This window comes from Lissotriton vulgaris, unplaced genomic scaffold (genome assembly GCF_964263255.1).
Source record: "Lissotriton vulgaris unplaced genomic scaffold, aLisVul1.2 SCAFFOLD_1845, whole genome shotgun sequence".
Classification (NCBI taxonomy): Eukaryota; Metazoa; Chordata; class Amphibia; order Caudata; family Salamandridae; genus Lissotriton; species Lissotriton vulgaris.
In genome coordinates, this window is record NW_028244990.1 from 132,747 (window position 1) to 159,586 (window position 26,840).

Genomic DNA, 26,840 nt, shown 5'->3' on the forward strand with positions numbered 1-26,840 from the left:
AGCAAATGCTCTTAGCCATGTTATCCACCTCCCATTGGATAATATGGCTAAGAACTGCTCAGGGCAGGTGTTAGATTTTGGAGATATTCGCGCTTAGCGCGAATATCTCCAAAAGTTGGTAATAGGAGATAGCGATGTTAGGGACTGTTTCCAGTCGCTAACATCTTGGAACGCCACTTTGCATGTCATTAGTGATAAGTATCACTGACATGAAAAGCGGGGCCCAAGATGGTCGCTATCTCCTTTTAGCTGTCACTAACTGGTGTTAGCGACAGCTTGGTAATAGGGAGATAATTTTATCTCTGCTTTCATGGCTTTTAAAGCCAAAAAAGCGGAGATAAACCCCCTTGATAATATGCCCCACGATTCCTTGGGGGTTTCAGCTGACAGGGCTTGGTATTGTGTTACATGGTAATTTTTCCAGGAAACGTCAGAGGGTCGATGCAGGGGTTCTAGAAGAGGTGATAAACCATTTAAGCCTCATGAACAAGCGCATGGTCTTTTAAAGATTTGTGAAGTACTCGGGGCGGCGGTGTGTGTGTGCCCTCTTTCAGGAGCGGGCGGGGGGGCACTGCCAGCAACTTGCCAGGTCAGGTAGTGTTCAACACGTGCATCACCCTTTCTCTGCCTGCTATTGCGCTCCATGCTTCGGAAAGGTAAGAAAAAGAACGTGCATTTGAGTTTGAAATCTCCGATCCTGCAGCAGCACACTTCCAAAGCCCACACATGACAATAACCCGATTCAAGGCCCCATTCACCCGTTTTTAAAAAAATAGATAACACTCCAACAAAGTAAGATTATAAAACTTTATTAACTTTTACCTATAATGAACGGAACAAAAACTAAAAACATTTAAACATTTTTCAACCCAAAAAGCAACAATGGTTAGAAGCTGTCTTTTGTGCGAATAGTCCCAAGGCAGCACAACGTGCAGAGTTCTGGACGGCACCCAGGTGATGTCGCCTGGGTGCCGCACTGGTTTTGGGATCCTACAATGCAGCACAGAAAAACAGCGTGGGGCGTCCCGGGTGGTGCGGGGGGAGGCCTCGTCAGTAGCGGTCTGTTGTGCGAATAGTCCCAAGGCAGCAGAACGCGTTGAGATGTTGATGGCACTGTGTCCAGTGTCCCATGGCTGACACAACATGTACGACAGGCACCCACGTGATGTCCAGTAAACTGCCGCACTGGTTTTGGTATCCTACAATGCTGCTCCGAAAATTGGCGTGCAGCGGCCCGGGGGGGGGGGGGCGTGGGGGAGGCGGCGTGAACGGGCCTCCCCAGGTGGCGGCCATCCAGCTGAGTTGCGCCCGCTCTTGCGGCTACAGCGTCTCGCTCACCATGTTGTTGAGTTGCTCCCACTCTTGCAGTGCAGCGATAGGCGGCTGCCACATGACTCTTAAAATGGCGGACGGCTCCTCGATTTTGGGCCTGGTCCACTGAAATGGCCCTGGGACACCTTGGAACTCGGACGCTTGCCTGCTAGGGCTTGGGCTCCAATCTCGAAAAGCGTCCCCTCAGCCGTGAAGATTCTACAAAAGTCTTGGGGGCCCCCGACTCCCGCAGGCTTCCGGTGGGGAGCGGCTGCCATGATTGCTCGCGGAATGACCACGACGGAGCCACGAGATGGTGGTGCTCTCATGCTGACGCCAGCTTCAGTCTGAATGATCCAGAAACAAGGTGGGGCTTTCATCGTTTGGGAAAAAAAAATGTTCTAAACCAATGAAAAGTGTTATTTTTAGGTCATATGACCAAGCCTTCCATCTTTAGGAAACCAAAAGTAAAATGAACAAATGAAAAGTTTTATAAACAAGTCACATGACCTGTTATGCGGCATAGGGCTACAAAAAGCGTAGAAAATCCGTTGGCACGTGAGGCGGCGTCAGTAGCGGACCGATGTGCGAATAGGCCGAAGGCAGCACAACGCGCCGAGATCCGGATGGCACCGAGGTGGTGTCCAGCAAATTGCCGCACTGGTGTGGCCATCCTACAATGCTGCGCCGAAAGACGGCGTGTCCAGCTGAGTTGCGGTCACTGTTGCGGTACAGTGACTCGAACGCGCCGAGATCCGGATGGCACCGAGGTGGTGTCCAGCAAATTGCCGCACTGGTGTGGCCATCCTACAATGCTGCGCCGAAAGACGGCGTGTCCAGCTGAGTTGCGGTCACTCTTGCGGTACAGTGAGTCGAACGCGCCGAGATCTGGATGGCCCCGATGTTGTGTCCAGCAAGTTGCCGCACTGGTGTGGCCATCCTACAATGCTGCGCCGAAAGTCGGCGTGGGGTGCCCCGTTGGCTTATGAGGTGATGTCAGTAGTGGACCGATGTGTGAATAGGTCGGAACCAGCACAAGGCGCCAAGATCCGAATGGCAAGTCCTGGATGTTGAGTGCCTCAGTTGAGAGTTCTGAGCAGTGCTTGTAAGACTGTCTGAAGCTTATTTGCACCTGCTGCAGCTTCACTATTGCCCTGGTGTGGCCAAAGGTCGTACATGACATAGGCGGCGGGCTCCCGAGGTCCGGCGGAACTTTTTTCCTTTTCCTTTCTGCTTCTTTTCCTACAATCCGTTTCATCTGAAGACACGACCAGGTCCCTGAATGTGTGCAGGGGGACGCTATTGATTGAATGAAATTGGCGGCTTGACACAAAGCTGACTCAAGCGTTACTGTTGATGCTATACAGACAAAAATTGGTTTTCAGTTTGTACATTCTTCAGGTTTTTTTTTTCCATCCAAGTCTGATTGAGAGTTTGTAGAAAAATGGCTTCAGATTTTCCACATACTACTCTTCAACATTCTTCCTAAATGTAACAATGTGAAACTCACTAGGAGAACGGCTGTTTCTGTTTCCTTTCAAAATGCTGCCAACAATATTTTCTGAATGGAAGACACCATCTTGTAGCATAAAGGGCCGAAAGGGGTTCTGGTCTGGCCGATGGTTGGTGGAGACATTTTGACTATATCTTGGACCTGCCCGGCCTCGCCCAAAATGGCGCTGGTATAAATGGGACTCGTAACTCCTTGCCCGCAAATGTATATCTAGAAAATGTTATTGTAAGTGGCCCTGTCTTATTTTAATTACAAAATGTACGTCCACCGATTCCGCAACTGTTAGACACCTTTGTTCTTGCAACCTAATGGCCCGCTCGTTACGTTCTTCTACAGTGTAAATGTCTCCTCATCATATACGATTTCAGTTTGCTCCGTGGCCGGCCCACGTGGTTATAGGCCCGTATTTGTATACTGACATTTTCACAATAAAGGTTTTTAAAACAAAACACGGTAGTAGTATTTATATTGGTAAAGTTTTTACTTTTAGTCACTGTTTTCGAATCAGTAAAAGGCAAGTGAAATAAAGCAGTCCAATTACATGACGGATAAAAGGTCTAATATGTAGGAACGCAGTAAAGATAAATGGTCAAGGGCAGTTGTGTTTTTCATGTCTGCAACATAAAGTGATCGATAAGAATCTGATAATCAGGCGTATCGGCGACTAAGACAGCAGGCGGAATCTCTTTTACTCAACGTCTCCGTCATGGAAGGAAGAAACGCCCTTTTTCTCGAAAAAGGAATATATTTTACTTGCAAGACAGTTGTAAATTTTCCGGGAAAGTACATTAGCCTGGAATATTATAACATATGTTTGAAAAAAAAATATTGTTCGAAAACAATAAAAAGCATAATTTTTAGGTCATATGACCAAGCTTTTCATCATTAAATTAACAAAAGTAAAATGAACCAATGAAAAGTCTGGCGTCAGCATGAGACCACTACCATCTCGTAGCTCCGTCGTGGCCATTCCACGAGCAATCATGGCAGCCGCTCCCCACCAGAAGCCTGCGGGAGTCGGAGACCCCCAAGACTTTGGTAGAATCTTCACGGCTGAGGGGACGCTTTTCGAGAATGGGACCCAAGCCCTATCAGGGAAGCGTCCGAGTTCAAAGGTGTCCCAGGGCCATTTTAGTGGACCAGGCCCAAAACCGAAGAGCCGGCCGCCATTTTGAGAGTCCTGTGGCAGCCGCCTATCGCTGCACCGCAAGAGCGGGAGCAACTCAACTACATGATGAGCGAGACGCTGTAGTCGCAAGAGCGGGCGGTAAACAGCTGAATGGCGGAAGAGGCGCAGTGTAGCAAAAGCGGGCGGAATGGCAACTGAAACGGTAAAGGGGCGCCCCACTACAGCGTGTCTTCAGGTCAAACGGATTGTGGGACAAGGTTCAGAATTGAAGAGTCATCAAAAGGCAAAAAGTTCCGCCGGACCCCGGGAGCCGGCCGCCTATGTCGGGGGCGATCTCAGGCTACACCAGTGCTATAAGACTTGGGGAGGGTGTCGGAGCCAAGCGTCTTCTCCGAGTCCATGGCCATCACACCGCCCCTCAGGGGCCTCCGTCAAGCTGTTTAGGAAGGTAACATATCACATTGTTTTCTAATGCAGTCAGGTCCACAAACGACACTCACTTACTTTGAGAATAGTGAAGCTGCAGTAGGTGGAAATAAGCTTCAGACAGTGTTACAAGCACTGTTCAGAACTCATAACTATGGCACCCAACATCCAGAACTTATGCCATTTGAGAATGGCAGTGACATCGAAGCAACTCAGGGACCAAAACCATTAACGTACTTTCACGTATGAAAATCTTACTTGGGGAGGGGGCAGGAGCGAAGCGCCCCCTCCCAGTCAGCGCCACCACACCGTATGTTGAAAATTTGAAGCCATCGTTCTACAAAGTCAACCAAACTTGCATTGAAAAATCTAGAAAAATGTACAAACTGAAAACCAGTTTTGGTCTGCATAGCATCAGTAGCAACGCTTGAGTCAGCTTTGTGTCAAGCCGCCATTTTGATTCAACAAAGCACAGGCATTGAAAAAGGCTCAAACTCAGAACTCTGAACTATGGCACCCAACATCCAGGAGCTTGCCATCCGGATCTTGGAGCCTTGTGCTGCTTTCGACCTATTCACACATCGGTCCACTACTGACATCATCTTATAAACCAACGTTATGTAAATAGTTTTTTAATAAAATGGTTTACCCTGTTTCTTTGCTGGTGTGTTGTCTATATTTTTAATATTTGCATAGGGTTTGTAGTTATTTTGTGCGGGATGGGTGATGGAGCCGAGCTGTCTTGCAGCCCTCATGGTGTGGAGCTCAGTTCATCTCACTATTTTCGTATTTCTCATGAAGGGTTGTTCCTAATATTTCTATTTTAGCGAGGTCAAAAAGAGATCCAATTAGTGGCCTACTGATTTTGCTCGATTACTTTTATTTTTTTACACGATTTTTCACTATCTGCAAAGACTAAACAGAGTATTGCGACTTTGTGCTTGTTTGTAAATAGAGAATGATCCAAAGAGAACCAATTCTAAAACAGTAAATGCTTGGACAAAAATCAATCAAATGGAGAGACAAGCAGGCACGACGGATTACAACGGGGGCAAAGGCTTGCGTTAACTACCGTTCACTATCTGCAAAGAGAGAGTACTACTAAGACAAAAGAGGGGAGGGGGGGGCGGGGGGTGCAGCGTTCAAAGCACATCAGCGTGCATAAATACGAAAATGTTTTTATCTATCACGTACTTGACATTTTAAAGCTTTTCATATTTGCTATTAAAAAAACAATGAAATTCACAGAAAAAACCATAGGTTATAGTGGATATATAGTTAGGAATTTGCATTTACAAAACCTTGAAAATTCAATGAAAAAACCATTGGTTTTAGGCCATATATAGTTAGGGATTTGCATTTACAAAACCTTATTTTACTCGCATAAAACCATTGAAATTCCATATATAGTTATAAGCGCTAACTATATATCGCGCACCCGCAATCCACTGCTGATGATGTCACATATTACATCATTCATGACATGGTTAGTGACATCACTGATGACATCACTGATGACATCTCAAATGACATCACTGATGACATCACTGACATCTCATTTGACATTACTGATTACACCACTGATGATATCATTTATGTGATAATACATCTTCAGACTCTAATATAACCTTAGATACACTCAGTGTAAACAGGCACTCACAGACTGTCACACATCCATGGAGTTACTCACACACCTAGTCAGTCATGCAAAGAATCAATCACAACTCCATTTCCTCAACTATATAGTTATACACACTTTACTTATTCAAACATATAGTAACACATATTTACTCTCTTATACAATCCCTGATACAAGCTCACAGTGATTCATACAGCCACTCACACATTCACTGGCTCTTATCCACAGTTATTTATATATGTCAACTCTCACATGTATTGTGTTTTACATACATACTTACTTGCACATGTAGCACTGAGATATCCATTCACTCACCAACACACCCATGCACAGTCAACCGCCCATATAGCTGTTTCCACATGCACTCTTGAACTCATACACCTAGTGAATCAACTGCTTACACATCTATGCACAGAGTCACACACCTCCCAGCCACCCACACACACACTCAGCCTCCCATTCAAATACTTGGGCAACCAATCAATAACCCATATAGCCACTCTTATAGCTACTGATCAACACATGCAGCAGCTTACACAACAACAGACATACTGATGCACAAATTAAGACAGTTTAGTCTCTAACCCATGCACTCAGTGAGACACATTTAATCACTCACTCATACAGTCAGTCATGCACCTACTAAATCCTTCATCCAGACACTTATACATCCACTCATTCTTCAATATGTAAGACATATTTTAACTTTACAGAAACATACAGTCACTGGATGTTGTCATCAGTGATGTCATCAGTGATGTCATTTGAGATGTCATCAGTGATGTCATCAGTGATGTCACTAACCATGTCATGAATGATGTAATATGTGACATCATCAGCAGTGGATTGCGGGTGCGCGATATATAGTTAGCGCTTATGACTATATATGGAATTTCAATGGTTTTATGCGAGTAAAATAAGGTTTTGTAAATGCAAATCCCTAACTATATATGGCCTAAAACCAATGGTTTTTTCATTGAATTTTCAAGGTTTTGTAAATGCAAATTCCTAACTATATATCCACTATAACCTATGGTTTTTTCTGTGAATATATATATATATATATATATATATTATATATAATATGCGCTTGTGGCCCCCAAAGTCCCCCTCCAGCTGCATTCCCATGGCGGTGGGACCGCCATGAAAAGGCAGCCAGAAAGGGTGCCTGCACAGGCACCGCCCTCATAGTAGGGATAGGAGTCCCACCGGCACCCTGATGGGTTCCTCCAGCCTGTCGGAGGCGGTGGTCTTTCCCCCTCACATCATCACTCTGACTGCCGGCATTGTAATCGAGTGGGCGGATCAATGGCCTGGATGTTGGGCAGAGCGCCACCGACGGCCTGTTTGTGGTGGTCTGCCCTACATCAAAATGAGGCCCATTATGTCACCGACCCGTCTGCCCCTATGCCCCCTCAAAAGGGCCCCACAGTTTGCTATATCAGTCTCTATTCTCCAGCTGAGAATTTTCGAAAACAAACAGGTTTTAGTCAGTCAGTCAATCAAAAAACTTTATTTCGGCTCTGCAGCCATAAACGTGCATGATTATAACAATACATAAATTACAAATTTCATATGACCGACAATGGGGTATTAAAATGATAGTGCTAAAACCACAACGCCTTAAGCAATGTGCTACAGTTTTATAACATATTTTCTCTCCCCACTACTACTCCAAACCTTGGTTAACCACCCTGTGCATCCGCTGTTGCTAGATTATCCTATAAGAAGTGGTATAAGGAGCATCTAAAACAATTGGAATATAAATAAGACATTTTCTGTAAAAAAAATAATTTAAAAGAAAAACATTAAAATTGATAAACAGAAAAAACAGCAATATCAAAACGATTTCCCTACTTAAAGATATCTGCAGATACAAATCACTGGCAGTTAATAGGAAGACACTATTAAATGTTACCCAGCTCTTTGCCCTTTATAATGCCTCTGCGTAGGCACCACAGTGCAATTTCGAGATTGTGACTATGAATAATGGGTGTGTCTCATATTTCAGTAGCCTTAAAACCTTGAAGTAGTTTCTAAGCCCCAGGTTTCTACATAGTTGGATGACCCACTTAGACCTAGACCTTCTCTAAGCAGGACTGAAGAGTGACATGGAGTTCTGTTTCTTCTGTCTGAGTGCACCCAGGGCAATCTAGTTTGATGGCTCCTTTCCATTTATTTGTGAATGCATGAAGTGGGAGAGTCCCGTGTCTAAATTATAAATACAATTTCTTTGCCATGAAGGGTTGGATACTATCAAGGGCCATCTCCAACTTGTACTGCCGCTTGACATCCAGGAACCTGGAGGTCAGACAGCAAGAATTCATACTCTGGGACAGGTGGGCTAATTTGAATTCTTTAAAGGCAAGCGTTAGGGATTTTTTAGAGACAGAGGAGCAGGTCTCTTCTGGTGTTAGCCACACATTTGCCCTTCCCATCGCGTAACATGTGCTCCTAATATAGGACAACCAAGGTGAATTCCCAGCTCCCGGTATGGACACAACATCCTTCAATTCCTCCCTATATGTTTCTCACTCTGGCAGACTCCATAGGCGATGCCAGAATAGAAGTGGGCGAGAGGCAATTAAGTCGTAATGGGGCCAAAGCCCTGATCCATCCTTCATGGGGTGAGGGGAGTGCTTTTGGGAAGACCCATCAGCTTCCTGATGAAAGTGTTCTCTGTTACAGATAAAATATTGTTGGATGAACAATGTTCCCAACGTTCAGCTCCATGGGTTGAAGCTCCCCTTGCTTGGGTCTTATACATTTTAGCTGGAGGGCCCACCACCTTTTGGGTGCCATTTTATGTACTTTTAAAATACCCCCTATAAACTGAGTTAATTTAAGGTTGGCTTTCTTTATTTGGGTCCCCCAATCCATCTTGTCATTCAGTGTGAGGCCCAGATAATCAAAAATGGACACCCTCTCTAAAGGCCTACCTTCCATTTGGGGGGAGGGCAGTTTCTAGTGTTGGCATGGAATACCATATATTTAGTTTTCTGGAGCTTTATCTCCAAATCCCTCTTCCTACAAAATTGGGTGAACTCTTCCAATACCCGCTGCATACCCATAGGGGATTTGGGCAGGAGCAGCGTATCGTCCGCAAACATTAAAGCTGGTATTTTCCGGTTCGCTAACCTTGGTGAATCTATGTCCTTCACTGCCAAGAGAGTTTCAATTAGACCATTTAGAAAGAGGGAGAACCGAGTCGACGCTAGGACACTTTCCTGTCTCACCCCTTTCTCTGCAGGGAAGGGAGCTGTCAATTCCCCTTTCTTACCATGTCTTATCCTCGCATAAGTACCATCGTGTAGGCGCTTCAGCTGTTGGCAAAGGTATACAGGTACTCCCATGTCAAGGAGTAGACCCCATAGCTGATCGCGGTTCACCATATCAAATGCGGGTTTGAGATCCACGAAGGTTAGGTAAAGACTGCCACCCTCCAAGATTACAGATTTCCAGTGAATCAATTGCAATCTGAAAATCTGGTCGATGGCCGAAGTTTTTGACCTAAAACCAGCTGGTAAAGGAGTTAGGATGTCCATCTCATCCATCCATGATTGCAATCGGCCTAGAAGAACCCGGGCAACTATCTTTTGGGCGACATCAATGAGGCTTATTGGCCGATAATTTTCCGGGTTCAGAGGGGAGCCCTTTTTGTAAATAGGAATGATTTCTGCGCCAGCCCAAGTTGGTGGGGGTGCCATACCTTGAAGGATGGCGTTAAATAAGACCCGTAGGTTAGGTGCCCATACTGTTTGTTCATTCCTAAACAGATCACTAGGAATTCTGTCCAACCCCGGTGCCTTATTTGGTAGCAATTTTGCCAGTGCCAGAAGAACCTCTGCCAATGTGCAGAGAGGTGGAGAAGTGTTTAGGGGAATTGGCTCAATAACAGATACCCTTGCAACTACGTCTCCATCTAAAGGCCTTGAATATAAAAGTTTAAAATGGGATCTCCAAGCTTCTTCCCCCAGATTTGGTTTGATTGCTGAGTTGCCTTCGGATTTACCAGTTTTTGCTCGGTTCCAAAAGCCTCTCATATCTCTATTGTCTAAAGCTTTCTTAATAGCTTCCCATTTCTCAGTCTCCCACTCTGCTTTGGCTTCAGCTAGGGCTTTTTTATAGTGTGCCCTAGTTTCTTTGATTCATAGATTGTCCTTATCCTTAATCCCTGATAACAAAGCACATTTTGCATCTTACATGCTTTGTTGTACCAGGGATGTTTCGGTATGGGGTCAGACTTATTATTATTTTTCCCATTGTAGAAAAACTCCACCAAGTTTGAAAACAAATCCTGGCAATTCTTACCTAACGCTAGCAATGATTCGTGACCTCGGCTATTTTCTGAGACATCAAATGCGTTTTCTAGAAACGGTATAAGTTGTTGGTAGACGGAGGACATTTTTTCTTGTGATTGTGCAAATGTTCGCCATTGTACTCTCCTGCCTCCATCAGTTGCAATTAAATTTGGGACAGAATGCGATACCATTCCCTGGTCAACCTTTGGCTGGGAGCAATGGGTTGTGATCGCTCTCACATCGAGGCTGGACCGCGAAGTCCAGAATTCTATGCCATAACTCAACCTCTACCAGGATATAGTCAATTATGGATGCCTGTCCCTGTTTATTAAAAGTAGGGTTCCCCGGACTGTTAGAGGGAAAGCGGCCATTACAGGCCCTAAGCAGATGACTGAATGTAGAGTTAATTTGAAGGACAAGGGGGACCACCCCCTTATTGGTTAGGTATTACATTCTGGTATTTCCCAGACCGAGTCTTCCTCGCTAGTAATGGTGGTAGTTATACCATTAAGGGGTTCGAAGTGACAATTAACGGGGAGGGGTGTGAGGTGATGGAACACTATACAAAACTGCCCCAAAAAAATAAGCATAGAGGTACCTGTTACTTCTGACCCACATAGAGTGCTTCTAGGTTTCATCAATGAATCGTTAATTAAACATGCCAGATTTCTCAGTTTAGGGTATCACTGTACTGGATGTTATCTGGGACACCTTGTCTCCTTCCAAGGATGGCAGATATGATTTACCTTAATTGCTTTACAACAGTGGTAAACATTCTGTACGCTTTTTGACGAAGGATACAAATTTAAAGGTGAGTGACCAGACTGTTGATATGAGACTCTTCTTTTCGGAAGGTGGAGTCCAGTGTGGAGGGCTGCTCCTGTCTGTGATTGCTGGGAGTCATTGAGAGCTGTTCAAAGTCCAGATAAGACCAGAGTAGGCCGGGGGAGGGGTGGGGGGGCTGGGATCACGCAGAAGGGACACATGTTCTGCTCGGAGATCAGGTTCAATCTTCACAGAGAAAGCTTTCCCTGAAGGCATCACTGCAGGCAGTGACTAGCAGGCGATGCCTGGAAATCCAGGGGTTAAAGTCTTCACCAACATCTGTGCTCCCTTGAGGACGTCATCATTTGACACCAGCGGGTTACCATTCGCCAGATGTTCGGTCCCAGTGACACAGGACACGAAGACGCAGACCCCAGCTCCAAGGGAGTGAAAAGCTCCCGAAGGGACCCCTGTTGCTCTGGGTTAGGTCTGCCTGTGTCCAATCACAGCCGACATGAGAGGCGGCTCCTCGCTTTGAACCTCTGGTGTGAGGGGACACAGTTTGTTTCTCATCCCTTTTAACTCTTTCATTTTTAATGTGCTCGTCTTGATGAGGTACGTGCGGAGTTTCTATCAATGAACCTATCACTCACCTGAAAACTTCATTATTTTGAACCACAACAAGAAATAACGCAAAGTGAAGCAGTTGGTGGGGGTGGCGGGGGAGGAGAGGGGGGTGTTGGGGAGGAGAGGAGCTGAAGCACATGAACGAATGCAACAGAGGAAAAGCACACCATACCCACCCTTTATTGAACTGATTCAATATAATATAAAATGAGAAAAAAATGTGAATTTAAAGCAATGCACTGGGGGATGTTTGGACACTGGCAAGAAACTACAAGTCCAAGGCGCGTGGCAAGTCGGATTCCGACGCGCGCGACCCAATCCCAAGGCGCACGTCGGAATCCGACTCTGCAATGCGTCTGAATGTGTGTTCGCAGCGAGCCCTAACGAAACCTGCCGTGGGGCGGGACTTCCGTCTTCGGAAGCCCGCGCCCACAGAGTGCTTGGACAGAAAAACAGCGGAGCTCCCATGCCTGAGGGAGAGCCACGCGGAGGCTGCAGAGTCCGGCGATGCGGTGAGTAGGGTTAGTAGGGGGGGGTGTCTCTGTATGTGTGCGTGTGTGTGTGGGCGGGGGCGGCGGCGGGGGGATTGTCTGTGTGTGTGTGTGCGCTCATGTGTGTGGGGGTGGGGGGGGGGCTGGGGAGGTGTGGTGTGTGTCTGTATGTGTGCGCTCCTGTGTGTGTCTCTGTGTGCGTGCGTGATCCATGGTGACTGAGGAGCCTGCCAGAATCGGAGCGCACGACCTGAACCGATTCCGGCAGGCTGCGTGCGCGTGCCAGTCTCTTTTCCCAAGTCTTGTTAGTCCTTGAAAGCTAAACTGATTACAATAGGGCTCCACAGCGACAATCGCTTCGCGATTGCGTCGCAGTGCGAGCCCTAAAAAGGAATTGTCTCTTACTCTTCCCTCGACCTCTAGAAAAGCCAAGCTCTCCTGATTAGGACACTCTATTCTAGACGTAATCACAGATCACATTCATATCCAGTCCTGATTATTGCTTGGATCGCAAATGTTTTGCGGATACCAGCTTGGTTCTTGCTGATATGTTACTTCCTTTTGCATTCTTTGGAAATACCGTATGCAAAAATGTTATCCTGTAACTATATAATACTGATTCACCAGTACTGAGTGCACTGTATTAATGTTTAGTTTTTTGATTCCTTATGCAGCATCTTTGGTGACGCTGTTCTCCCAAATGGCAGCTTCAATGTTTCAAGTGCTGGAATGTTTATGGGCACTGTCTGAAACCTAATTTAGACTTTTGTCTGTCCATCTTATTGATTCAGCGAAGAGGTAAGGCAAGTAGATTTATTGGCAGGACAAGTAGATTTTTGTTCCGTTTTGTCCTTCGACAAGTAGATTTTTTAAACAATTCCACACTCCTGCCATTGTCAACAACTTGGTTTGAGATCACAAATGTCTTCATTGTTTAGGTGGGGAACTTTTACTACCTGATGTTTGCCTAGAAAATGTTACTGGAGAAAGTATTCCTTTGGTAAGATACAGGAGCTCTTTATGATTGAGTTGAGGAATGATAGATGCATGGGAAAACTATATGTGGCAGTGAAGGGAGCTTCAGTTATAAGTTGGGTAGACCAAAAAACCGTGGGGATCACATAGCGAGGAGTACACCTGCTAGAGTGAGAGGTGAGGTCTGTAATGAATGAAACAGACTTGTTGACCATGGAATAGTTGAACCTGTGGCGTTGACTGAGTGGTTGGCTCCATCGACCTCACCTCAGGTAAGTTTGCACCCAGATAGCAATAATGATACCGTTTTTTTTCACCCCTTTTGGTTCTCGCTTCATAAAAATGCGTTTTGGCCTAGCGCAGAGGTCTTCAATCTGTGGGGTGCGACCCCCAGGGGGGTCGTGGAGTCCTTTGAAGGGGGTCGCAGATTCTGTCCCTGGCTTGGGCTGATGAGGGTGCTCAAGGCGAGGCCTAATTCACACCGAGGTGTGAAAAACATCGAAAACTCGTTAACAAGTAAAAGACTTGTCAAGTACTCGGGTGTGGCTGTGTGTGTCCCTGAAGCCGTTTCGAGCTGGGGGAAGTGGGGGAGGGGGGCTGGGGGAGCAGGCTGTAGTGTAGCCTGCCCTTTGAGGTCAATGGATATTGCGCGCCTGGAGCTGTGGGTCCCGTGACACATCCCCCGCCCCCAGCAGGGAGGCACAGAGATGCCCTCCCATGATCGGGAAAGAAGGAAAAACATGCAGAGAGATACTGACCCCCCCCCCCTCTCCCCGTGAGAAAGACACAGAAAAGGTGGGTGAATGAATGATGGGTGGATGGATGGATATAAGGATGAAGGATGGATGGATGTGTGAAAAGGTGGGTGGATGAATGATGAATGGGTGCATGAAAGGGTGGATGGATGAAAGGGTGGATGGATGAAAGGGTGGATGGAAGGGTAGCTGGATGAAGGATGTATGGATGGATAAAAGGTTGCATGGATGAATGATGGATGGATGGATGTGTGAAAAGATGGGTGGATGAATGATGGGTGAATGGATGGATTAAAGGGTGGATGGATGAACAATGGATGTATGGATGGATAAAAGATTGCATGGATGAATGATGCATGGATGGATGTGTGAAAAGGTGGGGGGATGAATGATGGGTGGATGGATGAAAGGGTGGGTGGATAGATGAAAGGGTGGATGGATGATGGATCGATGTATGGATGGGAGGATGAATGGGTGGATGTATGTATGTATGGATAAAAGGTTGCATGGATGAATGATGGATGGATGTGTGAAAAGGTGGGTGGATGAATGATGGGTCGATTGATGGAAGGGTGGATGGGTAAAGGATGGATGTATGGATGGAAGGATGAAAGGGTGGATGGATGAAGGATGGATGTATGGGTGTATGGATGTAAGGATGAAAGGTTGGATGGGTGAAGGATAGATGGATGAAGGATAGATGTATGGATGTAAGGATGAAAGGGTGGACGGATGAAGGATGGATGGATGAAAGGGTGGATGGAAGGAAGGATGAAAGGGTGGACGGATGAAGGATGGATGGATGTATGGATGGATAAAAGGTTGCATGGATGAATGATGCATGGATGTATGTGTGAAAAGGTGGGGGGATGAATGATGGGTGGATGGATGGATGAAAGGGTGGGTGGATGAAGAATGGATGGATGGATAAAAGATTGCATGGATGAATGATACATGGATGTGTGAAAAGGTGGGGGGATAAATGATGGGTGGATGGATGGTTGGGTGGATGAAGAATGGATGTATGGATGGATAAAAGATTGCATTGATGAATGATACATGGATGGATGTGTGAAAAGGTGGGGGGATAAATGATGGGTGGATGGATGAAAGGGTGGGTGGATGGATGAAAGGGTGGATGGATGATGGATAGATGTATGAATGGGAGGATGAAAGGGTGGATGGATAAAAGGTTGCATGGATGAATGATGGATGGATGTGTAAAAATGTGGGTGGAGAATGATGGGTGGATGGATGGGTAAAGGATGGATGTATGAATGGAAGGATGAAAGGGTGGATGTATGAAGGATGGATGTAAGGATGAAAGGGTGGATGGGTGAAGAATAGATGGATGAAGGATAGATGTATGGATGTAAGGATGAAAGGGTGGACCGATGGATGGATGTATGGATGGATAAAAGGTTGCATGGATGAATGATGCATGGATGGATGTGTGAAAAGGTGGGAGGACGAATGATGGGTGGGTGGATGGATGAAAGGGTGGGTGGATGGATGTATGGATGAAAGGGTGGATGAATTAAGGATGTATGGATGGGAGGATGAAAGGGTGGATGGATGTATGGATGGATAAAAGGTTGCATGGATGAATGATGGATGGATGTGTGAAAAGGTGGGTGGATGAATGATGGGTGGATGGATGGAAGGGTGGATGGGTAAAGGATGGATGTATGGATGGAAAGATGAAAGGGTGGATGGATGAAGGATGGATGGATGGATGGAAGGATGAAAGGATGGATGTGTGAAAGTGTGGGTGGATGAATGATGGATGGATGTGATGAGGTCTAACAGGCGCATTTATGGTTGTCAAAAGATGATGATGAGGAGTACCAGTTTCTAGAAACTTTTGTCAGAAGGGGGTCCTTACCCCTAAAAAGGTTTTACAAGGGGGTCTCGGCATCAAAAAGTTTGAAGACCTCTGGCCTAGCGTCTGTTGCTGCTGTATTCCAGCTGTTGATGCATCACATTTTTAAAGACACCACTGGAGTTGTATATTTTCAGTATGATCTATTGGTGATGGGAACATGATGATAAGCTTCAAATGGTGTTGAAACATAAGGGGGTGACAGCAGAGTTTTAAAAATGTGCATTTGCTGTGAAATCTGTGACATACCGTGGGCATGAAGTGAGTGACATGGAATCACGCATAAAAAAGAAATCTTGGGTCCATCGAGAATGCACCTGATTCAGCCTCAGAGGATGAAGTCAGATCCTTTCTGGGGTTTTCAGAATGTTGTTTTGTAAACAACTTTTGTTAGCAAGACTAATGGAATGAGACAATTGCTTAAGGATCGTACTGAGTTTGTATGTAATAATCAGTTGCAACAAGAATTGACTGCAGTCAAAGATTAAGTATGTCAAGCCATCCCATGCAGGGTTTTAATCCCTTGGCTCGTTCTGTTGTCACCACAGATGCCCATGGAAAGGGACTAAGTTCATGGCTTTCCCAAATTGACAAGAAGGGAAGTGAACCCATACTGTTGCTTACTTCACATTCCTTGTCTCCATCTGAGGAAAAGTTTTCAGTCGTAGAAAGATGGTGGCTTGTGTGTGGGCTTTAGGAAAGTTTAGACAATATATTTGGTGGTCTGTGTTTACATTACGCATGGGCTATAAGCCCTTGACTAAAAGAGTTAAAATCACCGCCATATGTAGTCTGAATGTCTCAGAGGCTCTTGGATTGTAATTATAATGTTGAGTACTTCCCTGGCGTACAAAACAAGGTGGCAGATTTTCTAATCAGGTCTCCCTTGATCATGGAAGAACATATAGGGGGAGAATGGGAGGACTTTAGCGTAGGCTTTTCTGAGGTGACGAAGACTGTGCCATTTCTGTGGATGATTGGAAATGTTGTTTTATGAGGAGGATAGAATTTTATGTACAATCAAAGATTTCTGTCTAGATGGTTTGGCCAAGTATGAGCTTTCTGGATAAGAGTTCCGAAAGATTTTGGGAAGTAAGGAATGAGTTGTCAGTTGATAACAAGGGGTGCTTGCTGCGAGGAGATAGGATAATACCTCTTATATCCTTGAAGGGCCTTTGGGAATGATCAAACCTAAGATACAAGTTAAAATGTACTTTTGGTGACCTGGTGTTAATGTGGAAAGATATGTAAGGACTTGTATGTCCTGTGCTAATGTGGACAAGTCCCAGATCACATTCAAACCACTCCTAGGAGTTACGAGTATTCGCTAGGGTCTTTGGAAAGCCATTGATATTCTAGGGATGGGTCTTGATTGTACTGGATTTCCAAAATACTTTATAGCCCTTTTGGATTTGTTTTCCAAGTGGCCAGAAACATATGTGTTTACCATGGTTGATTCTCGTGCAATTGTATTTTTTTAAACGGGTGTTCCTCAGAGAGGGAATACCTAAGACATCGTTGACTGATATTGGATCACAGTTTGTGTCAGAGTTGTTGGAGCAATTCTTGTCCCCTCTATCATCCTGCTAGCAATGGGTCAGTGGAGCGCTTCAATAGGGTGATTATGGACAGTATACAAATTGCCGTTCAGAATGGTAAGTGCTGGGAATAAGGGTTGGACAAGTTGATTTGGTTTTACAGAATTACCCCTGATAGAGTGCAGCCTGTGTCGAGTGTCAACGAGTCGAGAACCATTTATGAAGGACAATGCTGCTCGGTTGTCTGGAGATCGACATGAAGAGTGGTCTTCCTCTGTGATCATGAGTAGCCCGAGGAGAGCCTAAGAGGTGCTTAAAGAGTACTTTGATCAGGAACATGGTGTTAAGAATGTGGTGTTGGAGTCAGGTGATTGGGTGCAAGTTGAAATGGGTGTGAAAGTTTAGAAAGGTCAAAGAAAAATAAGACAGTCCCCTTCAGGTGATCGCATTTGTTTCTATTTCTGCTCCATTAAGTGATGGTTAAGACTTTGCATTGCAGTAAATTATCCAAATGTAACAAACTTATTGTGTGGAAGCAAGAGAAGGTGATGTGGAAATAGGGAATGGTTGACTGTGGAATGATGAGGGCAAAATGTAGGTCTTGAGTGCGATGACAACAGCGTAAATCGTGAGCGTTGTTGTAGGGAGTGGAGTGATGAGAATGTTGTGGAGATGGGTGAACAAGGGGACACTCCTGCATGCAACGGAATGGAGAACCCTGATATGGTTCCTGCACAATCTTCCCACACTAATAAGTGGGTAAGAGACAGTATGCAACCAGAACAAGGTAAGGATTTAGTTATGATTTAACGGAGAGGACTGCCATGCAGTTGCTGGCATTATATTGTATTCTGCTCCTTGCTCAAGGAACACATTATATTTATAATTCTTATGTGTATTTTGTATTTATTGATTTAGGGTTATAACATTGGTTTATTTATTTATTTTGGTATATTTTGCCAGGTTTTAAAGGAGGAAGATGTGTTGTGTTTGTAAATGGCACGTGCCCCTTGTGTGTATTTGGAAGGGTAGTGGATCTGGATTGCGGAGCGGTTATGGGGATCTTCTGTATGAGGCACTGACAACACTCGACAATGCTTTGCCTCTTTAATAAACTACTATTTAACTCACCTTGGACGCATGAATCTTTACATTTTCCTTGGTGGTGGCCGAGACTGGGCCCAAATAACACATCTACCTTCATCACCAGAAATGTTGATGTCTCTACTTTGTTTTTTGGGGACTTTTGTGTATCATTCGTGTTCGCAAGCCATGCCTCACAAGTGTGGTACCTTGTTTATCAGGAGAAGTGTGGCACACAGAACAGTGCAACAATTGTTATTGTGAATTGAATGTCTCTCCATTATTGGCTTCTAAATATGAGTGAGTGTGCAAGAAAGATCGCGTTTTGCAAATTACCCTCTGAATCACATGATGGTGTGGGTAACCTAAGCTCAGGCTTCTCCGAGTAACCACCATCCCTAGAATTAGTATCTGGGACACATTTCAAAAATGCAGAGAGGCCACTCATTTTTCATCCATTAATTTCCCAGTATGGAGCCTGCACTCCCCACGCATCAGGAACTACCAGGGACACACACATTCCCCATGCATTCCTATGGGAGGGCAGGCCAGCCATACTTCACGCACGCACTTCACTCTGGGACTCAGGGGAAAGTGCGCAGAGACCCATTAATCACTAACACAGGGTCACAAATAAGGCAAAAAGTCTAGGGGTGAACCTGCCCTGCGGGCCAAGTCCAACAACAACCTACAATGAGAAGGGTCTAACGGGCGTAACCATGTATTGCTTTTGTACATTTGCAATTGAGGTAAACAATTACAGATGAAAACGTGAGCTATTTCTATTTTTTCCATTATTTTTTATTTTAATTAAAAAAAATACCTGTTGCTGAATTTGTAATGTCTAGTTTTCAGAAATTAATAGCTTTCCGGGTTCACCCATGGCCTTCACATCTTTCTCCACCGTAAATTGCAAGTAGGTGGAAAGCACATAAAAAGGGAAAATAGACCATCCCTTGGAGAAGTTAACATACTGTGGTATTATTTTTTATAACTTTGGCTGTACCTGAATGCTGGGAAGTTAGGGATCTTGTAATTCAAACCTTTTGTTGATGTCCCTTATTGCAGGGGCGAATGTTTGGAAGGCTTAAGTGTGAAGTTCCAGAAACATAAATGAAAGGACTTACCACAAGGGTGAATATTCTTAGCAGCAAAACGGCTAAAGACGAAACCAACCCATATGTTTGTTTTCACATACGAAGTATTTATTGGGTATATATCATTGACGTATCTAGTGAACAGATATCTGTGTAATATAATTAATTCAAAATAAGAATGAAGATAAATTATTTTGTGCAGATGAGTTGAAGGATTTAGAGCCTCAAACTATTCCATGTGATCTTACACACACAAGTGTAAAGCGCGGCTGTTGTCTTACTTTGACAGGTCACGTGACTGCGGATTCTGATGTGTTATTCATGGGAAACGAGTTCATGGAGGATACGCAAGTTCCATCTGTGAAGGAGCCAGGCGGCAGTCCCGGCACAGGTGAGAGATGCGTGTCACCTGCAGAGTGGATGCGTGCTAAGGTGAAGGTCCTACCAGATCCTCCTTGGCCCACTGAAGAGAAAGGTCTATCTCACAGGCCCTGCAGAGCTTAGAGAAGGAGCACGAGGCCTGTAGCCCCTCGCTCAGACTGGACCTGAAGGAACACTTATATATAAACCTTCACTCAGCAGACTAGTGTATGAGGGAGACGGGTCATCGGTCACTAAAACAAAGACGTACATGCGATGGAGTCTTTTAGATGCTGTTCAACTAGGTGTCATTTTAATTCCAAGATAGCTGCTAATGACTTAATGGGAAGCCGTAATCTATAACGAGATATGGAGTCAAATGGATTGTTAATTTTTATCTCCTGAAAGCGACATTACAACACTCCTCATACTGCAGTACTTCACGTAATGAACTATCAGATACCAATTTTCAAATCCCAGGGAATTGACGACGTCCGAAGAGGCCCGTCATCTCTTACAGATGTTGTGATTGAGTGCACCTCTGTTGAAGGTGATCGTTTGGGGCTGGTCTCTGAAGAGCCTGGCCCGTGCACCATGAGTATAACTCAAGATCCTTAGTTAAAGGTCGGATGGTGTTGACTCTTGTGAAGGATGAGCCTGGCCCCGTGCACCATGAGTAACTCAAGATCCTTAGTTAAAGGTTGGATGTGTTGACTCTTGAGAAGGATGAGCCTGTTGCCACTCACGGAGATCAGGTGCGCTGCGGAGACGCTCCGCTGACGTGGAGAGGAGAAGTGTAATATTAGGATGACATTTAAGATGGGTGAACCAAGTAAGGGATCCAGTGAGCTGTTCAGGGCATTTAACAGATTATGATAACTGGATTGCTTCTGGACTGAACCACCTACTTAGAATAAGTCAAGCTATCAGAAAGGGAGACTAAACCGCCTGATAACCTACCGTCTGACAGTGAAGCTCATGACTGCCATGGAAACAAAAGGCTCCAGGTTCAGGATGATAAAGACAGCATCCTCTGCATCCATGCATTTTAATATATGTATTGCTGGCATGCACCTAATATTTGGGGGCTTAATAAGCCATTATCTGCTCCTCAGTCCAGCATTACGTTGAATTGCCTTTTACAACTGTTGGAATGCAGTGCAATCTCTGCGAGCGCACAAACTAACCTAAAGCTAATAAGTTAGTAGTTGAGATCTCCCAAGTTCCTTATTAATTCTTTTGAGATGCTCCTCAATCTGGGTGTGAAAGAGCGTGTTTAGTTTTTTAAAAAGACTCCTTACCCACCAGCCTGGTTGGTGGCTTGCTGCAACCAGGATACCTAGCGCATCAAGAGTGTGCCTTTGTCGCCTAGTTACAGTGGAGCGGGTTTTTTCAGGGGGGGTTGATTATCTCAAATGAGAAAAAGAGGTGAATTAAAATTTTCTTTTGAATTCCCCAATAGTGTGGTCTACTTTAATAATGGCAACCGTAGACAAGGATTAAAAGCTGTGGTGGGTGCGTTGTGAGAAACCAACGGACTCTCTCATTATTGGTATGGGTCGACAAGTTTTTTTTTTTTGCTCCAAGATGGCCAACTGATAGGGAGCTCCGTCTAGAGGCTCCCAGGGCTAGGGATCGCCATTGGCGCAAATCCTGTCGAAAGCCCAGCCATCGCCCCCCCCCCCACTCAGGAGAACGGGGGATAAACATAGGGGCTAACGCGATCGGAATCTAGCGCCCCAGCCGGATCGAGGACCGAAAAAGAAGCTGCAAAGCTTACCAGGACATGCAACCCACTCCACCTGCTCAGCCTACCTCACGAGCAACCCCTGCCTCGCACTGGGCAGCACCTATGTGGTTCAGTGGGGACATCGGTGCCACATCTTGTGCTGCATTGCCCACCTCAGCGCGGTCTGCTTCTGGGCATGCCTCATGCCGACGGGGAGCCCCGTGGTGTGGGGCTCCGGGGGAGAGTGCGGCTCCCGGCCCTCTGGACGCTGCTGCACCGTGTGCTGCCGGGCGGGGTCGGACGAACATGTGCCCTCGCTTCGACTTCAGCAATCTTGTGCGGGCCACCTCCTGAGTGATCTTGCCTCGACTGCGGCGATCCTGTGAAGCCATCTAATGGGTAGCCATCCGCCACCACTGCATCGTAAAGGTTCTGCTGAGTGGGCTGCTTCTCTCTGCACCCCCTGCAGCCCGGGAGCCCATGGTGGATATCTGATAAAAGGGAGTGTGAAGGTTATGGAAAGCCTGGCGGGAGGAGGGTGTGATTCCAGGCCCTCCCAACTCTGGTGTGGAAGGGTGAGCGTAATGGTCCGAGCACTACAGTGAACCACCTCTTAGCTTGTTATTTCCTCTGAGTCAAGTCACCTGGACAACATGGCTGCTAACACAGCTGGCCCCTCTAGCCTGTAATACCTGCCTCAGCCTAAGGATTGCTCCACCAGAACTTGGGGCACAGGGTGGAGCTGCTGGAGCTGCCCTTCTCCCCCTGCACTGTGGCCCTAAAATACGGTTTTATGTCAGATTTCTCCCTTTTGTTTTTGAGCTTCTTCATAGTAGGAAGGCTTGGGCTACCTCACAACAGGCATCTAGCTAAGGCTACTTCATCAGTGTGTTTTCCACCTATCTCCAGCCTCAGCCTACTCTTTGCGTTACTTCTTCAATTAAAATGCTCTTTTGCTCCTTCGGTTGGATCTCCACCAAATACCAGGCTCTGTTTTATGTTTGGGCTCCCAATGCATCTGGATGACATTGGGCAGTGCTCTAAATAGGTTTTCTACCAATCACCAGCTCCTGTTTGTGGCCAATCTTCAGCTGAAATCAGCTATGACAAAAGCGTAGATTTCGATGCCGGAACCCAGCTAGGTCAAAACTTGGTACTGTGGACCTACACTGCTACCCGGCGCGCTTACTATACTTCCATGCACATCCTGTCACTCACAACGTCAAGATATTCTGTTTACCATATGGCAATACTGGACTGATGTTTAATCATACTTCCATCTAATCCTCGTTTTGTCTACCTTACAACATTATTGGTTCGGTGCTTGAACCTGTGCACATCTACTGCTTGTATTGTGCGACTGTATCATTATCCTATGTGTTTCACAGTGTTTCTGGACATAAACGGTTACTAAGGCCTACAAGTTGTACTATACTACCACACTGTTTTGATGATGGCACATGCTTATGTATGAACTAGCCTCTTGTCCGCCTTATGCCATTATTGGTTCGCTGCTTATCAATGTTAGTCCCTGGTCTTGTACGACTGCACCATTACCCTCAGCATTTATTGTGTTTCTGTGCATAGACTCTTCCATATGCTTACAAGCTGACTCTGCCCACCAATATTGTCTTGTGTGCATACACTGTGATTTCATGTTGATGTTGTCTTTTGTCCACGTTGTGATCTTTACCTACTATACTTCATATCAGCAGTAGTGTTCCTACTTGTCCAATGTATGCTGTACGGATTACCCTGATGTCGTACCCATGTTATTAACGCTAGAACTGCTTAGGCCTCCCCGGCAAGCTGGCTTACAAACAAGCGCAGACAGCATCTCCCCCATCAAACCACCCAACACCAAGAGGTCCAACAAACACGCCATCTGAGAATGCAAATGAATAGAGCGTCGAGGGCACTCCAGCAGAGACCACACACACCACACCGCACTAAAGTTCATCCTCAGAAGATATCACTGCTCCTTCAAATAAGCCAAAAAAGATACCCTGGCCACTCGCATCGAAACCAGCAGCAGCCACTCAAAGGAACTATTCAACATCATAAGAGAGCTCTCTGCCCCAGCAGCCGTCAAAAACCCGATCCCCACACAGGACCTCTGCAACGCCCTGTTGAACCACTTCCACAACTAGATAGCAGACATCTACAGCAATTTCAACGCTCAATCGATGGAGATCATTCCACACGACTCCTGCCAACATCCCGCACAACCACCTCACCGACTGGACCCGCCTCAACACTGAGATCACCGCGACCATCATGACTCCCTTACACTCAGGCACTCCGACAGACCCCAGCCCACACCACACCTTCAAACTAGGATGGAAGGTCATCTGCCCTCCGCTCAATTACATCCTCAAAGCGGCCATCAACACTGCCACCTTCCCAGAAACATAGAAACTCACAGAAGTGAGACCCCCTCCTAAAGAAACCCACCCCAGACCCCTACGACCTCAAGATTTACCCCCCTCATCTCACTCCTCCCATTCCCTGTGAAGGTCCTTGAAAATGCCATCAACCACCAGCTCACAGAAAACCTGGAGAGAAAGAACCTACTAGACACCTCCCAATCCAGCTTCTGATCCAACCACAGCATAGAAATGGCCCTCATAGCCTCAACAGACGACATCAGAACCATCCATGACTGTGGAGAATCCACTGCCCTTATCCTTCTTGACCTCTCTGCGGCCTCTGACACCGTGTCCCACCACATCCCGGTCAACAGACTTCACCACATCAGCATCAGTGGCAACGTACCCAAGCTAATCACCTCATTTTTCACAGGACGCACATAAAGAATTTGCCTACCACCCTACACCTCCAAAGTCAAGGACGCCATCTGCGGCGTCCCCCAGGACTCCTCACTCAGCCCCACCTTCTTCAACATCTACATTACTCCGCCGACCAACATCGTCCGCAGCCACAGATTCAAAGTCATCTCATACACAGACGACCCCCAACTCATCCTATATGCCACTGACGACACCTGCGCCACCAGAGCCAACTTCTGGAACGCTATGACCAACATCGCCGCCTGGATGAAAAATAACTGCCTGAAATTGAACAAAGACAAGACGGAAGTGCTCGTCCTTGGAAGAAGTCCTCCCCTGTGATACGACTTCTGGTGGGTCCCGCTCTCGGACCTGCACCGACCTACTCCCCCCACCACCCACACCAGGAATCTGGGCATCATCATAGACAACGGGTTCTCCATGATGCCCAGGGTCAGTGCAGTAACCTCCACAAACTTCCACATCCTCTGAATGCTCTGCAAGATCTTCAGGTGGACCCGCCCAGCACCAGGAGAACAGTAACACAGGTCCTCATCACTAGCCGACTGCACTACGGAAATGCATTCTACGTTGGAATTATCACCCAGCTCCTGAAACGACTCCAGACAATCCAAAACGCACGGGCAAACTCATCCCCCCCCCCCTCAGAAACCATCACTGGCTCCCAATCAAGAAGAGATGCCACTTCAAACTACTAACGCACGCTTACAAGGCCCTCCACAACCCATGACCGGCCTACATCATCCACTGCATGACTTTTCACCAATCAACCAGCCCACCAGCCACCTCAGCTCAGGCCACCTGGTCCTCGCACACGTCACACACATCCATTGGATACATGGAGGAGGTTGATCCTTTTCCTATCGCGCTGCTAGTCCTGAAACGACCTGCCCCTCCACCTCTGGACCTCCGCCACCTGTGCCGACTTAAGGAGAGCACTCAAGACCAGGCTGTTCGATTAAACGGCTCATACTTAGCGCCTGGATACTGCCCGGATGATAAGCCATACTCTACAAATCCTGCTGATATCATATAATACAAACCCTATCTCAACCACTAGCCATTGACACCTCGACCATTAATGAACTTGAGAAAATGAGCACACAGGTACAACTGGGCAATCTAGGCACCAGTTACTGCACAGGTAAACCCCCCAACAAATCCTGAACGACTTCCCCACTCCACGCATCTCTGACCCTGCCCCCCCTTCCCTAGTAAAGACAACAGGCATTCCACCTAATCCATGGAACGACCCTCCGCTGCAACAGGCAATCATTTTGGCAGATCCCCTCCCCCGAGAAGGGTCCTAAATAGCCGTCTGTGCAATAGGACTATACACCAATGTTACACCGCAACTCCACCATGGAAAGGTATGGCCCCAACTCATACCGTATTAGGTTCCCATGAAACCTCTGCAAAACTGCTGCAAAAAATGTCAAGCACAAATTAATTAAATAGACGCTAATAACTGACATCTTCTACAGTCCTGCACACGGAGGCCTTAAAACTGACTTCATCTTCTATAATATGAAACCCGCCAAATGGAGAGAGATGTCCAACAGCACCTTGCATAAATGGCACTACCAATGTCCCTTACGGAACTAAGCTCACTGTATCCCCTTCCCAGAATGTCAACAGAGAATTGTCCATGGCCATCTACAAAAACGGGAACATCCTAGTCCATGCCTCTAAACAAAACCTAACCCTCTTTGATCGCCACTTACTTAAGCTCTACGCCGCCATGCAATCTGGTTCCACCTCCACACCCCCCCCTCCCACCCCACCCTCCTGGGAGCCAACCCCCCTCACCATCTACTAGAGAACTAATCCATGCACCCTCACTTCCACCTAAGAATCCTTCTACTCGAAATCCTCCTTGCACTAACTCCACCCCCTTCAGCCCCCTCTATTGCCAGACAACAGAACAATACAGTTTCATTATAAGAATCACTCTCCCCCTACACAACCTACGTCCTGGACTCCTCCCAATCCGGCTTCCGGTGTAACCACAGCACAGAGACCGCGCTTCTCGCTGCCACCAATGACATCCGCTTCCTCCTCGACCGAGATGAGACCGCAGCTCTCATCCTACTGGACCTCTTGGCCGCTTACGACACAGTTTCCCACAGCACCATAATCATGAGACTCCATGACGCCAGCTACCGCGAGAAGACAGTGGACTGGATCCACTCCTTCCTTACCAGCCATACACAGCAAGTCAGACTACTCCCATTCCTTTCAGAATCTACAGAGATCAGCTGCAGAGTGCCCCAGGGTTCCTCTGTGAGCCCCACCCTCTTCAACGTCTACATGGTCCTCCTTGCAAACATCATCAGAAGCCACAGACTCAACATCGTCTCCTACTCCGATGACACGCAGCTGATCCTCACCAACTAACCCACAACCGCC

General features: G+C 46.3%; 1 pseudogene; it reads left to right on the forward strand.

The window, feature by feature from the left end:
- The window catches only part of LOC147666676 (uncharacterized), a 132,479-nt pseudogene that overhangs the window by 11,762 nt on the left and 93,877 nt on the right, over positions 1 to 26,840 (forward strand).